Genomic DNA, 13,793 nt, shown 5'->3' with positions numbered 1-13,793 from the left:
CCCGTCTGTCTCCACCCGTCTGTTTCCCCCCATCCATCTCTCTCTGTTTCACTCCGTCTGCCTCCCCTGTCTGTCTCTCTCTGTCTCCCTTCCGTCTGTCTCTCCCATGTTCCTCTTCCCGTCTCCCTCCCCCCATCTGTCTCTCTCTCTGTCACCCACCATCTGTGATGTGCCTCAATAAATCTGAGACTCAATGTTAGCGGAACAAAACAAGGCTTTTATTAACTTAGAAGGTAACACACAGTGGAGAGGTGTCTTCCATCCAGAGGTCTGCAGTACTGGATGTGAGGCACGCTGAGCCTGCTTACATAGGGGCCAGGTATGGGCGGAGCCCTACACACAATACAATACAAGGTGAGGAAACGGAACTGAGGTAAGGGAAATGAAACTGAAACTAAACCACAGTCACAGGCACAATCACACAGAAAATACAGATGAGTGATGAATGGCATATTTCATCACAATCTGTCTCCCCCCAGGGATGTGTTGTATCTCAACTCGCCTGTATGAACTAGGCAATGAATCCAGGGAGTGAGTATTTAAAGCTGTATCATTTGATCTTTACTTGCTGTAACCTAATTTCTTAAAATGGATATTGGATTGAGTACTCCCCTCTGAATTGTTTTGCAGGTGGAAGAAGAAAATAAAAAGAGGGATGTGAGGCTGATTCTCTAGCACCAGAGGTGGATTGACTGCACTTGCCCTGGCCCGCGTATGCATGTCTACTGACCCAGACACACCCATCATGGAAATCTGCAGTTACAGGCTCTGCTTCACCAGGGAGTCAGTGATGGGATTGTGCAGTCTGCTTGGAGCCTTTACTCCAGACTATTTCCATCACAGATTCCGCACTGTCAGTGGCTGTCAAGGTCACTGCAGCCCTGAGCTTTTATACCCTTAGCTCATTTCATGCTACCTCAGGGAACATCAGTCAATCAGTCGAGATGTTTCCACTTGTCGAGGAGACCAAAACTAGGGGCCATAAATATAAGATAGTCACTAATAAATCCATTTACCTGGAGCGTGGTTAGAACATGGAACTCGCTACTACAAAAAGTAATTGAGACGAATAGCATAGATGCATTTAAGAGGGAGCTAGATAAGTACATGAGGGAGAAAGGAATAGGAGGTTATGCTGATGAGGTTAGATGAAGAGGGGTGGGAGGAGGCTCATGTGGAGCATAAACACCACCAGTTGGGCCGAATGGCCTGTTTCTGTGCTGTACATTCTATGTAATCCGCAGTGTATCAAGAAGGTCATGGATATATTGCTCACCAGGACTGATGCAGTCATCACTTTCCCTGTGCAAACCAGCAGCAGAATGAGAGCGCACTGTTTCTTCCCATTTCACGGTTCTCCAAAGTCCAGAGTGTTACTGATGGCATCCCTGTGGCAATCTGAGCCCTTACATGCAATCCCCATTGTCTTCCTGAACCATAAGGAGTTGGATCCCATTAATATCCAGGTGTTCACTGACCAGGAACAGAGAATCATGCAGGTCAATGCCCACTTCCCAGGCAGCACTCGTGATCTCTTCACTTTAAGACAATCCTCTATGCCTGGCTTAGCTGATGGAGAAACCAGGCTGGAAGGGCAGCTTCTAACAGATATAAACCCTCCTCTTCGGCTCTAGCTCATGACAGCCCGCAACACCAGGCACATGCAGGTGTAAATAGGCAGATGTAGCCACCAAGATTGTTATTGAGTATACATCCCACTCACCTATCACTCCTATCCTTGCTGAACTGCATTGGCTCCTGGACTCCAAACACCTCAAATTTAAAATTCTCATCCTCCAGTTTAAAGTCCTTCATGGCCTTGTCCCTCCCTATCACCGTAAGCTCCACCAGCCCTACAACACCCACCCCAACCTCTCTGTTCCTCCAACTCTGGCATCTTGTGTACTCCTCCCTTCACCCCATCATTGATGGCATGCCTTTAGCCAAAGGCTCCACGCTCTAGAATCCCCTCAACCTCTCCGCCTCCCTCTCTTCCTTTAAGACCCTCCTTAAAACCCACCTCTTTGTCCAAAACCGTTGGTCATCCCTAATATCTCCTTCTTGTTCAGTGAGTATTTTTGTCTGATTATGCCTTTGTAAAGTGGGCTGAGGACATTTTTCTATGTGAAAGGCGTTAGATAAATGCAACTTGTTGTATAGGAATTTGAAGCAGCACTTGTAAAGCCTGGAATAATCAGGGGTTGTATTACAGGTACAGCCCTACTAGAGTTTTCAAAATCATAGTGGTCTGTTGCAGTGACACAACTTGGCCAACGGGTGAGTCGTGACCTTGGAGCAGCAAGAGGAGGACACTGACTGACCCTGAAGAGATCCCCACTGAAACACATTTTGAAGGCAACAAATGTCAAGCACCAGTCCCTCATAGACCAGACCTTCATCCTAAGTGCCCGAGCTGACCGATGCTCTGGGCATCACACAGTGGTCCAATGTGCCTTCGCCCACATTGTCCGCTGCACTACCTCAGCTACCATGGATGCCCATCCTTTGATCTGCGACTCTCACAGTAAGGTTGAAATAAAGAGCAACCAAATTTAATGCTGGAAAAGTGACGTGAATTTTTTAGCATGTTTACCCTGGTGCTTCCCCTTGCTGACACTGTGTGATGTGTGTCCTTTCTACACCTTGAGCTCCTTTTAGGTGCTTTCCAAGTAAATTAGGGAGCTGCTGAATGTGAGCAGGTGCCTCTGAGCACTCTTCGTCCCCGTATCTCCTTGCGCTTTGTGGGATGGCTCTGGAATTGGTGCTGCTATCTTCTTCTTAGGCAGTCCCTCGGAACCGAGGATGACTTGCTTCCACATTAAAAATGAATTTGCAGGTGACTGATGAGTCCAACGCGGGACCTACAGTCTCTGTCACAGGTGGGGCAGACGGTGGTTGAAGGGGGCGGGTGGGTGGGGTGCTTGGGTTGACGTGCGCTCCTTGCGCTGCCTGCGCTTGGCTTCCGCTTGCTCCCGGCGAAGAGACTTGAGGGTGTTCGGCGCCTTCCCGGATGCTTCTCCTCCACTTTGTGCGGTCTGGGGCCAGGGATTCCCAGGTGTCGGTGGGGATGTTACACTTTTTCAAGGAGGCTTTGAAGGGTGTCCTTGAAGCGTTTCCTCTGCCCACCTGGGGCTCTCTTGCCGTGCCGGAGCTCCATGTAGAGCGCTTGTTTTGGGAGCTGCTATATCCAGTGTATGACTGGTCCGGCTGCTTTCTGGCACATCTTCTGTCATTTAAAGGAGAGGAACGCATTGCCCCAACAGGCAGCAGACTCATCCATGCTATGTCCCTGCTGCTTGGCATTCTCTCGCCATGTCCACTGATCTGCAGGACACCGAGCACCTAAATACCTATCACGGTGCCACCTACAGGAGTAACAGAAACTTAGAACAGTTTCAATGAAACACATGCCCCCATGTAATGAATTTAATGGCCTGGATTTTGCGGGGCTGATGCTGTCGTAAGCCCTCAGAATGGCCCCGCCAGTTCTGGGTTTCTGCACGCAGTGCGCAGGCGCGAAAACCCGGAACTTGCGATCTGTCAAGGACAGATCGTCTGCATGCGCCCCACAAACACTTCCGCTGGTGCAGAGTCGAGCTATTTGCCCAATTCTTCTTCTTAGGCAGTCCCTCGGAACCGAGGATGACTTGCTTCCACATTAAAAATGAGGAATTACTGCCCAGCCAATGCCCACGAAACCCTTACACTTGGTAAAAGCATCTATCAGCATAACCCTCTATTCCCTTCTCCCTCATATGCTTGTCCAGATAGATGAAGGCACTAGGTAAATTTCAATTGTGAGTAGGCTTAAAGACGTTTAGCCTTTCTGTTACATTAATCTTTTGTGTGAGTTTATGGAATCTTCCACACCCCTTGGCTTGTATGTAAATAGAAAGACTTGCATTTATATAGCACCTCTCACCACCTCAGGGCAGCCCAAAGCACTTAACAGCCAATGGAGTGCGTTTTGAAGTGTAGTCACTCTTGCAATGTGGGAAACACAGCAGCCAATTTGCACACAGCAAGCTCCCACAAACAGCAATGTGATAATGCACTAGATAATCATTTTTTGTGATGTGGATTGAATGATAAATATTGACCAGGATGCCAGGGATAACTTTCCTGCTCTTCTTCAAAATAGTGCCATAGGATCTTTTACGTCCACCTGAGAGAGAGCGGACGGGGCCTCGGTTTAACGTCTCATCTGAAAGACGGCACCTCCGACAGTGCAGCGGAGGCTCCCTCAGCACTGCACTGGAGTGTCAGCCTAGATATTTGTGCTCAAGTCTCTGGAGTGGAACTTGAACCCACATCCTTCTGACTCAGAGGCGAGAGTGCTACCCACTGAGCCACAGCTGACACTGTGTACTGATGTCTTATTCTGTAATTGAGGCTCAGTAATAGGACGCATCACATCCAGACTGATTGGTAAAGCTGGTCTGCTCATACAGGCAGCCAGCCCCACACATTACTTGCATTCCTTCTTTAATGGGAAGCTGTTACTATGTGCACACGCACGCACCACATTTTGCATGCGTGCATGTTAACCTTTTTCATTCCATTGCAGCAATCAGAGTCAGCCTGGAATACACAGCAGTGAACAGGAGGCGGTGGCATACGTTGAACAGTCAGGTGAGATTCAGGTCATCCTGGCAAAGGGTTTACACACGTCCAAGTCAACAAGCAAAAGCCTGCTACTGAGGATGGCCCAGGTTCACAGAAGTGCCAATTTCAACCTCATAACTCATAGCTAAGATGATTTGTACATGTCAAGTGCATTTTGGAATGCATCCAATAATATATTTGATGAAAATATGGTAGAACTTTGATGATTTACAAGATATATCAGCAACGATGGCGAGACCTTGCACAGATGAATTATAATGCCCATACCCTTTTAAAAAAATCCTACATTATAACAATGACTACACTTCTATTGGCTGTAAAGCGCTTTTGGACATCCTAAGGTTGTGAAAGGCGCTATATAAATGCAAATCTTTCTTTCAAAAATAATTCTTTAGTTTAGCACACAAATGATCAAGCTATGGAATATTAATACTGGGGTATGGGAGCATTTCCTCTCTTTCGGCACACAGTGACAGCATCAAAAATTCCCAGTATAGGTTACGCACAAGCCTGCTGTAATGTAAAACTCCTTAAACTGTGCCTTAACAATTGTGTTTTAACCCCAAACTCAGAAGAAGGCTGCCATTGCTCCAGTGTTACACTCCCATTTTCCACAGGAGACACTTTTGTGGCCTTTTTGATTGAGACTACCAATATAACACCTAGTCGAACTGAGTTATTGTAGGTGCTATGGATGTGCGTCCACAAGAAACTGCTTTGAAATTTTTTTTTTTTAATATGACCCCTAAAACCGATAGAGACGGGACAACTTTCATCCCATCTGCCTGGGCTGGACTGAAGCCCACGTTTGGGGTAAAGGGGCAATATCCTTACCACTGCGCCACTCAGTCCCAGGGTGAAGCTCTTTAATGAGTAAAAGAATGCCTGGAACTCTCTATGAGATATTCTGTTTACTCTATTAGTAGAACTAAACTCTATTAAGCGTTTCTTTTAATGGACTCTGGAAGAACACATGGTGCTGCTGTTAAATATTATTTTACATGTGCAAGTCATCAGGTTTGATTTCCTTACATGTGTAAAACACATTTCTCTTGGGCAATAATAATCTCACCAGTCCCCATAAAGAACAGGTAATCATAAACTCAAGGTTTGCACTCAAGAGACTCAAGGTTTCTTTGCAATTCTGCATTCAAAGGTCTTGTAATTGAACACATAGAGGCCACATTTACGTAGACATGTGTGTGTATATATATACTGTATATATACACTCCTAGCATGTGGACATTCTAAGCCAATAATGTAGCAGGGAGACATACCAGCAACATTCCAGAACCACTACGTAACCCACTGTTATTCCAGAATCATTACATCACTTTATTCATTACACCATTAGCCCAAAAATGGCCCGAGTACTGAGTTTATCTACTAGTTTGCAATGCATAAAGAACTTGAAGAACTTACAAGAATTAAATTTGATTCTAGTATTGTATAGAATAAAAGAAAAATGACTGGTATTAAAACAAAACATGCTGGAAATGCACAAGTTTTTTTTAAATCTGATGTTGGAATGTGGGCAATGCCAGCAAGGCTGGCCTTTATCGTCCAGCTCTAATTGCCCAGAGATGGTGGTGGTGGGCCTTCTCCTTGGAACTGCAGCCGTCCTTGTGGTGACGATGCTCCCACGGTAGTGTTAGGGAAGGAATCCAGGATCATCGCCCGGTGAGGATGAAGGAACAGTGATGAATGTCCAAGTCAGGATGGTGTGTGACTTGGAGGGTAAATTGGAGGTGGTGGTGTTTTCACAATATTGGTGGTAGTGGTCGCAAGGAAGGGAGGTGCTGTGGCAGTAACCTTGGTGAGTTGCTGCAGTGCATACTGTAGATCAAACATACTGCAACCACCTGGTCATGGATATTGTATCCAGTGGCAGGGACACCAATCCTTAATAATGACTATGATTTTTTTTAAATTCGCTTATGGGATCTGGGCGTCGCTGGCAAGTAAGGAGCGTAATGGAATACTCTCCACTTGCCTGGATAAGTGCAGCTCCAACAACACTCAAGAAGCTCGACACCATCCAGGACAAAGCAGCCCGCTTGATTGGCACCCCATCCACCACCTTAAACATTCACTCCCTCCACCACCAGCGTACCGTGGCTGCAGTGTGTACCATCTACAAGTTTCTCTTCTAATTAGAACACAGTGACCCAATGGTACAGAGCAAAAAGCAGAAGCATCTCATTGATGTAAAAGAGAGCAAAGCCTGCAAGCTGGCCACCAGAGAGAGGGGCGAGAACAGGACTGGTTATGCTCGCTCCCAAAGTCAGTAGCACTGCAGCAACTCACCAAGGCTTCTTTGGCAGCACCTCCCAAACCTGCGACCTCTACCACCTAGAAGGACAAGGGCAGCAGGCACATGGGAACACCACCACCCCCAAGTTGCCCTTCAAGTCACACACCATCCTGACTTAGAAGTATATCGGCCGATCCTTCATCGTCAAAATCCTGGAACTCCCTCCCTAACAGCACTGTGGGAGCACCTTCACCACACGGACTGCAGCGGTTCAAGAAGGCGGCTCACCACCACCTTCTCGAGGGCAACTAGGGATGGGCAATAAATGCCGGCCTTGCCAGCAACGTCCACATCCCATAAACAAATTTTTATAAAGGGTATTGGATGCATCATGAAGTAGAAGACACAGGTTAATAAACATCATTTGAACCACTTAAGATGTGACAGCTTTGAAAAATATTCCTGCATACGCAAATTTCTTAACTCGATTTTTGAATTACTGTCGCCTTCTGTCATGCTAAGACCCTTGTCTCGCCTTTGCGAAGGGCCATGGGGCATGCTCCAGCCATTAATTATACATGGTCGGAAAATCATGTACAGCGCCTGCCCGCATTTCCGATGTGTACTACCAATGGGCGAAACTCCCTGCTGGGCACACAAAATCGGAAAACTACCCTAATTGTGCTCTTTGCTTTGTTGTAATAAATTTATTTTCTCTCCAAAAAGATGAGAAGACACTCTGGAGCATCAGAAGCAAGTGACCCATTGCCCACAATAACATTATCTACAAACCTTTCATCAAAGTTAGCACAAGATATGTACCGATGAGGGAGGCCATTCGGCCCATCTTAGATCACCCATCCAGACAATGTGCCTACATTCCCCCCATTCACGCCGTCTAACTGACTTTTGAATGAATCCAAGTTTCTGTCTGCATTGCTCTAACTGGAACACCATTCCAAATGTTAAACATAGAAACATAGAAGATAGGAGCAGCAGTAGGCCATTCGGCCCTTCGAGCCTGCTCCGCCATTCAACGAGATCATGGCTGATCATTCAAACCCTAGCACCCGGTCCCTACACCGACAGCCATCCCACCCAAGCCCTATCCCCGTAACCCCGTAACCCCACGTATTTAATCCCCCCTAACACTAAGGGCCAATTTTTATCATGGCCAATCAACCTAACCCGCACATCTTTGGACTGTGGGAGGAAACCGGAGCACCTGGAGAAAACCCACGCAAACACGGGGAGAATGTGCAAACTCCACACAGACAGTCACCCGAGGCCAGATTTGAACCCGGGTCCCTGGCGCTGTGAGGCAACAGTGCTAACCACTATGCCACCGTGCTGTTTTTGATCTCTCTTTTTGATCTCTCTTTTCATGAAGAAATTCATCCTGACATCTGTCTTAAGCCTTCCCTATGTCAGTAGTTTTATCCTATGTTCTTTGTTCTAGTGCACTGGCCAACCTTGAATTGGTGATAAGATTTGATCTTATCTGTGCCATTTAACATCTTGCATACTTGTATAGATGGCCTCTTGGTTGCCTACTATCCAATCTAAAAAGCTCCAATTGTTCCAGTCTTTCCTTGTAGAGATCGGCCTTGTGACTCTTGTCTGCACTGTTTCCATGACTCAAATGTTTCCCTTCTGTGTTGGTGACCCCAAACTATACACATTACTCCAGGTCTAGTCTGACCAAGGCATCGTTTTGTTTTAGCATATTTTACAATTTACACTCAACTGACCCAACAATTTAATTGAGCATTTATTTGCTTTGTTTATTGCTGCTCTACAGTAATTTGGCATGTTGAGTGTAGAATCTATTATCTTGCACAAGACCCTTCCTGTTTCACCTTCACTATTGCTACAGCATCCATAGTTTACTTTGGACCCGACACCAAGCTCATGGTCTACAGAGCTGCAGTGATTCCCACCCTGCTGTATGCCTCAGAGACATGGACCATGTACAGCAGGCACCTCAAAGCACTGGAGAGGTACCACCAACGCTGCCTCCGCAAGATCCTGCAAATCCATTGGCAGGATAGGCGCACCAACGTCAGTGTTCTTGCTCAGGCCAACATCCCCAGCATCGAAGCTTTGACCACGCTCGATCAGCTCCGATGGACGGGTCACATTGTCCCCATGCCCGATACGAGACTCCCAAAACAAGCGCTCTACTCGGAGCTCCAGCACGGCAAGAGAGCCCCAGGTGGGCAGAGGAAATGCTTCAAGGACACCCTCAAAGCCTCCTTGAAAAAGTGTAACATCCCCATCGACACCTGGGAATCCCTGGCCCAAGACCCCACAAAGTGGAGGAGAAGCATCCGGGAAGGCGCCGAACACCTCAAGTCTCTTCGCCGGGGGCAAGCGGAAGCCAAGCGCAGGCAGCGCAAGGAGCGCACGTCAACCCAAGCACCCCACCCACCCGCCCCTTCAACCACCGTCTGCCCCACCTGTGACCGAGACTGTAGATCCTGCATTGGACTCACCAGTCACCTGCAAACTCATTTTTAATGTGGAAGCAAGTCATCCTCAGTTACGAGGGACTGCCTAAGAAGAAGGAGAACTTTGGACATCCATTTTTCCTGCCAAAGTGTTCTATCTTGCATTTATCTCTATTGAATTTCTTCTGCCACTAATTTGCCCAATTGTAGATTTTTTGTAGGTCCCCAGCTGGTTCACTATCTCAAGTTTGACAGCACCTCCCAAATCTGCAACCTCTACCATCTAGAAGGACAAGGCCAGCAGGCGCATGGGAACACCATCACCTCCAAGTTCCCCTCCACTTCACACACTATCCTGACTTGGAAATATATCACCATTCCTTCATCGTCGCTGGGTCAAAATACTGGAACTCCCTCCCTAACAGCACTGTGAGAGTGCCTTCATCTCACGGACTGCAGCGGTTCAAGAAGGCGGCTCACCACCACCTTCTCAAGGGCAATTAGGGATGGGCAATAAATGCTGGCCTTCTCAGCGATGCCACATCCCATAAACAAATTTTTAAAAATGCCTCCCTGAGGCCCAGTTTGGTATTGTCTGTGAACTTGACCGGTTCACATCCAACTCATGAATGTAGATCAGTAACACCAGGGCCCCAATTCTCCCCTACCCTGGCAGCACTCCCTGACAAGTACCTGCTGTTTTCTTCCCTTCAGCCAGTTCCTCATCAATACCCAGGGTCTTTTAATTCCCAAATAACAACAGAAAATGCTGGAAAAACTCAGCAGGCCAGGCAACATCCGTGGAGAGAAAATAATGTTGACGTTTCGGGTCAAACCCTTTTTCAAAACTGGTAAGGAAATGAAATAGATCGAAAGGCAGGGCTGGGAGAGAACAAAAGAAGTGAAGAGACATTAAGAGGTATTCAAATTAATTCCCACTGTTTTCGACTTCAGATGCAGTCTTTCATGAAGAACATTATCAGGGAGTGGTGTCATTTACACTGCTTCTAGCTTTGGTAGCAGCCTTTCATGAGAACTTTATGGGGCATTTTCCTCATGTGGTTTTCCACTGTCCACTTGGGATGTAATTTCCTCATAAAAGTCACGAAGGTTCATCAGGCTGGATCTTCACCGTCTAAAGTCATGCAGACATGCATTTATTAGATTAATCTCATATTTCTTGTGTTTGCTCCTGTTCATCAATTCCGTTACCAGGCATTGATGTTAGACTCTAATATAAAAGCAAAATACTGCAGATGCTGGAAATCAGAAATAAAAACAGAAAATGCTGGAAATACTCAGCAGGTCAGGCAGCATCTGTGGAGAGAGAAACAGAGTCAATGTTTCAGGTCGATGACCCTTCGTCAGACCGTCAGAATTGATGTTAGACTGATGGGTCTCTGGTTGCCCGGTTTAGAGTTGTCCCCTTTCTTAAATAGTGGTACCTCCCCAAACATTCATTGACTCTTTTGTGATGATGGTTAGCACTTCACAAATTTCACCCTTCAAAGGTTGGAACCTATCCTCCCCTTGCTGACTGGCCAGAACAAAGCAGAGTGTATTAAACCGAAGGTTTGTAGTAAATGCGTTGAGAGTTTTTAATCATTGTGAGCCTGGTGATTGAAGTTTTCAACAATAAGATATTTGATTGGTTAGAGCAGAACTTTCTATTGTCGACTTTTGAATCAGTTTGCATTTGACAGTGGATTAATAAAGTTCAGATTCTGTATAACGGCCAGTAGTGGCGGTCAACATGGGTGAGAAAAGTTCGTCCCCTTTCGTGTTAAGCCAATGGTACTGATCACCCCTATTTTCTCAGGGGGGTGAATGCACAACATGAGGTGTAACTGAGCCAGACAGCCACAGGAAGGCCCCTCGTTTGATCAATGGCAGGTGCTGAGTTCACTGACTTCAGCTGGGATTGCAATGAGGGCTTGGCCTCAGCATCCTCAAGTTACAAAGGAGGAAAGTCAGTGCAGACTGCTCCCTGTTGTTCAAGTCCTTTATCCATTAAACAGATTCATCAAGCTAGAGACAGTAATCAACGTTCTCCCTAAGCTGCGTGGACTACGAGGACTCATAAGCCACTCACCAGCTGTTCCGTTGGAAATGAGACCGTGCAAAAGGGACCGAGCACCTAAAATAAAAATTAGAGGGAACGATGACAGTAATATATTTGATAATTCACTTCTTTTATTATTGATAAAATATTAATCTTAAACACACATACAGAGTAATGCACGTTAACCCCACATCCAAAACTTACTGTGTGTGGATTTAATGAGGACCCGTGAAGGTGGCTTCTCTTCTTCTTAGGCAGTCCCTCGGAACCGAGGATGACTTGCTTCCACATTAAAAATGAGTTCGCAGGTGACTGATGAGTCCAATGCGGGACCTACAGTCTCTGTCACAGGTGGGGCAGACAGTGGTTGAAGGGGCGGGTGGGTGGGGTGCTTGGGTTGACGTGCGCTCCTTGCGCTGCCTGCGCTTGGCTTCCGCTTGCTCCCGGCGAAGAGACTCGAGGTGTTCGGCGCCTTCCCGGATGCTTCTCCTCCACTTTGTGCGGTCTTGGGCCAGGGATTCCCAGGTGTCGGTGGGGATGTTACACTTTTTCAAGGAGGCTTTGAGGGTGTCCTTGAAGCATTTCCTCTGCCAACCTGGGGCTCTCTTGCCATGCCGGAGCTCCGAGTAGAGGGCTTGTTTTGGGAGTCTCGTATCGGGCATGTGGACAATGTGACCCGTCCATCGCAGCTGATCGAGCGTGGTCAAAGCTTCGATGCTGGAGATGTTGGCCTGAGCAAGAACACTGATGTTGGTGTGCCTATCCTGCCAATGGATTTGCAGGATCTTGCGGAGGCAGCGTTGGTGGTACCTCTCCAGTGCTTTGAGGTGCCTGCTGTACATGGTCCATGTCTCTGAGGCATACAGCAGGGTGGGTATCACTGCTGCTCTGTAGACCATGAGCTTAGTGCCGGGTTTGAGGTCCTGGTCTTCAAACACTCTCTTCCTCAGGCGACCGAAGGCTGCACTGGCACACTGAAGGCGGTGTTGGCCTTCGTCGTTGACGTCTGCCCTTGTTGACAGTAGGCTCCCGAGGTATGGAAAGTGGTCCACGTTATCCAAGGCCTTGTCGTGAATTTTGATAATCGGGGGGCAGTACTGTGTGGCGGGGGCAGGTTGGTAGAGGGCCTTTGTCTTACGGATGTTTAGTGTAAGGCCCATGCTCTCGTACACTTCAGTGAAGGTGTTGACGATGGTTTGGAGTTCGATCTCCGAGTGAGCGTAGACGCAAGTGTCATCTGCATACTGTAATTCGACGACAGAGGATGGGATGACCTTGGATCTGGACTGGAGGCGACAGAGGTTGAACAGTTTCCCGTTTGTTCTGTAAATTAGCTCCACTCAAGTGGGGAGCTTACTGAGGGTGAGATGGAGCATTGCAGCAAGGAAGATCGAGAAGAGCGTTGGTGCGATGACACAGCCTTACTTGACCCCGGTTCGTACGTGAATTGGGTCTGTGGTGGAACCGTTGGTCAGGATCATGGCTTGCATGTCGTCGTGAAGCAGGTGGAGGATGGTGACAAACTTTTGAGGGCAGCCGAATTTGAGGAGAACACTCCATAATCCCTCACGGTTGACAGTGTCGAAGGCCTTTGTGAGATCAAAGAAGGCCATGTACAGCGGTTGGTGCTGTTCCCTGCATTTCTCTTGTAATTGACGTGCGGTGAAGATCATGTCCATTGTGCCCCTTAGTGGGCGGAATCCGCATTGCCACTCTTTTCTTTCAAGATGGGTCCTGTGCTGGCAGCTCCCTAGGGAGCTCCTTTGCCATCCTTGACCATGTGTGTGGATTTAATGAGGACCCGTGAAGGTGGCTTTTCTAAGCCTGTTAATGTATTGAAGGGTCTTGAAGGCAGCAATGGTCTTTCTTTCTTGCTAACTAAGTAAAAACATGGCATCTCTTTTATGCCATTTTCTTTTGTGGTCTTCTTCCTGTTGGATGCAACCCTATCTGATGCTTTGTGACCACCCAGTTGTTCAAACCGATTGCCAAACCGAGATGAGAGGCCCCATGCCTTTTCACACCACACTGTTACTTCTAATCATTGCTTTTCCCCGAGCCATAGATTTGTTAAAAACAACTTTTAATGCTCTTACACTACCCCCTGTTGTGATGAAAAGGTTGTGATTTAAAAGCTTTATATGTTTCAGGGTACGGTAGCATAGTGGTTATATTACTGGACTGATAATCTGGAGACATGAGTTCATAATCCCACGACTGGCAGCTTGGGGAGTTTAAATTCAGTCAAATAAATAAATCTGGAATAAAAAGCTAGTGTCAGTAATGATGACCATGAAACTACTGGATTTTTGTGCAGACCCATCTGGTTCACTAGTGTCCTTTAGGGAAGGAAATCTGCTGTCTTGACCTGGTCTAGTCTACATGTGACTCCAAATGCACA

This window comes from Somniosus microcephalus, chromosome 18 (genome assembly GCF_052327205.1).
Source record: "Somniosus microcephalus isolate GS21.2 chromosome 18, FLI_Smic_1.0, whole genome shotgun sequence".
NCBI classification, from domain to species: domain Eukaryota; kingdom Metazoa; phylum Chordata; class Chondrichthyes; order Squaliformes; family Somniosidae; genus Somniosus; species Somniosus microcephalus.
The sequence above is the reverse complement of the archived record's forward strand: the minus strand, read 5'-3'. Positions refer to the sequence as shown.